General features: G+C 38.4%; 1 protein-coding gene across 3 annotated transcripts in view; it reads left to right on the top strand.

The window, feature by feature from the left end:
• Window positions 1–2497, top strand: part of LOC106878343 (zinc finger protein 239-like) — a 108388-nt gene that overhangs the window by 102079 nt on the left and 3812 nt on the right. Inside the window, exon 1 of one of the 3 annotated variants that reach the window (XM_052977396.1) lies at window positions 1676–1834. The exons of the other annotated variants lie outside the window; for them this stretch is intronic. The gene's annotated coding sequence lies outside the window, so the exon portion shown is untranslated. Of the gene's footprint in view, window positions 1–1675; window positions 1835–2497 lie in introns of those variants that run through there. 3 annotated transcript variants of the gene reach the window in all.

Raw genomic sequence — 2497 nt, 5'->3', positions numbered from 1 at the left:
GTAAAATAGATGGAATGAGTAAAAGATTTGTAGTGGTTAGATGTGTATCATGGTAAACAGATGCAAAAGGAATGTGTATGCCTTTGAAGTAAACAAATGAGTGAATCGATTCATAATTAAGAATAATTTATTCACTGGACTTAATTTGTTGTTGGTACACATAATTCTTCACTACATGCAAAATGTTGAGGATCTTTCTGATTTGGCAGGCACCTTGTTTTATTTATGTTTTATTTAGTGTGTTTTCTACCAAAACACTTTCAAACTTCGTATACTTGTATATTTTGTCTTATAGAACAGAGAAAAATTTTTATATTCGAAGTTATTTCATGTTAAAAGTTGTCGTATTTCAGGAATTTCAACCAATCACTGGCGTCTATTGAGGTGAAAACAATTACTGCTATGGATTGTCAACAAAACGTTGTGCGATGTAATGGGATTTTTTCCCTTGAATAAAATTAGTGCCGTTGTTTGTCAATATATAAAGGAATAAGAATGGAAAACAAACTAAGTGGGGGTGGGGTAAGCAGTGGAAGATGGATGGGTAAATTTTCAGATTAACACCCGCACGATTACCGAACCATAACCTTAACCCTAGTCCTAACCCTAACCCTGAGCCTAAAACCCTAACCCTAACCCTAAACCCTAACCCTAAAACCCTAACCCTAACACCCTAGTGGAAATCGTGCGGGTGTTAATCTGAAAATTTACCGTTGGATGGGGAGGAGATGATAGGTCACACGCACTAGAACAAATGTTGTGCTCAACTGCGCCCGCAGTAACGATAGCGATTGCATTGCTGCGGTGAACGATCAGCAACACACGCTGCAGCAGCCAACCCAGTTTGTCGTCAAAGCAGCAAGGTTAGAGCCGGAAAACGTGTCGCTGCACGTCATGTTCCATAGTAGAGATCTGCCTTCTTCGAATGAGAAGATGGTTATCCTGTGGAGACCTGCTGGCTCAAGTTGAGACGAGAAGCCAGCAGCGTCCAAGGCCCATAATGGTCACGCACATACATAGAGAATTAACCATGAGTCATCAAACAAACCATCAATGTTAGATACTGAACTAAAAGTTGTTACGAACACACTGCTGCATTGTGTAGATTATGCAACGTTTGGAATCCGGAGAGACTACACAATACCACGGTGGTCTTCCAGTATACACCTTCTTTTCGACTTACGACTGAGTTCTGTTCCGACCGACGGATCTTAAGTCGATCTGGTCGTATGTAGGATTTATATTTTTCAACACAACTGATGCTTGAAAGCGACTGAGTGAAAGACAGTAGCAAGCAGTGGATGTCTAGGTTTGAGAGAGGCCTGCGTTGCCAGATGCTGCCATAGCTATCATACGCGCATATTGCCCAACGTTCGAAAATCGATTTATTTATTTTATTTCCTTATTATTGTTTTTTTTTGTTTTTTTTGTAGTCGTAGGGTTTTAGGGTTAGGGTTATGGAAAAAAGTGAAAAATGAAGAAATTATGGGGGGGGGGGTGCTCGAAAAATTTCAAAATTCCGATTTTTGGCAATTTTCCGGAATCTCCGTATCCGAAAACGTGGGGTTTTTTGGCAAAAAAACAAACGAGGTGAACTACTACCGGTGGCAATTGCTTGAAAGAATAAAGGGATGCACTGAGAGTTAGCTTCCGTAAATAAATTGATACGCATGCGCAATTAGTATAATTTGACACGAAATCAATTTCGTGTTACTTCTACAATATGTACGCTAAAATTGAAACGTTACTACACATGACTATAGCGATTACCTTTATAAAATATTTCTCAAGTACCACTACATTGTTATACCAATATCTTTTATAAAACACTTCCGTAAGTATTAAAGTCTCTCGTTTTTCGTGTGTCCTTTCTTTGTCTTCGGTCCGCCAGTGTCTTTTATGGATAACAGATTGCTGTGATGTTTTTGAGATTTTACTTCTACTTCTAGCATATAAACTACTGCGTTGTAGAGTCGCAATCGTCGACATTTTACCTTCTTGTGTGTTATAACTTGAAAATATTCTGAAATCCTCTCCAATCATTGAAGTTTGCAGAAATTAGTAACTTATAATAATTTATCAAATGCCTTGCTTTGTTGTGTTCATTTGCAATGTTTTCTTTTTAAAATTGTCCACCCTGTTTAAAACGGGGATCGGGGAACTTTTGTAACCAATTACCACAAAATATAGATATTTACGCCTGCGTTACCCCTTTGATTTGAAAGGCAGAAAATCATAGATTCTTTAAATTCAAAAGGTCTACTGAATCTGTTTGACGTGACGACTACTAAACACGTCCATTACTTTGGACAGACGCAGTGTTGCCAGAAGGGCAAGACTTCCTTTTGTACCCCCCAAAAACACCCCTTTAAAAAAAAAAAAAATTTTTTGTACACAAACCCCTGTTTTCGGCTCCGGAGAATATGAATCTGCAAAAAAATTGGCAAAAATTGGGATTTTCAAATTACCCCTCCTCCCCGCCCCCCTAAATTCTTTA

This window comes from Octopus bimaculoides, chromosome 28 (assembly GCF_001194135.2).
Source record: "Octopus bimaculoides isolate UCB-OBI-ISO-001 chromosome 28, ASM119413v2, whole genome shotgun sequence".
In the NCBI taxonomy this organism is placed as follows: domain Eukaryota; kingdom Metazoa; phylum Mollusca; class Cephalopoda; order Octopoda; family Octopodidae; genus Octopus; species Octopus bimaculoides.
Note: the sequence above shows the minus strand (reverse complement) of the source record. Positions and strands in the feature narration are given on the sequence as shown.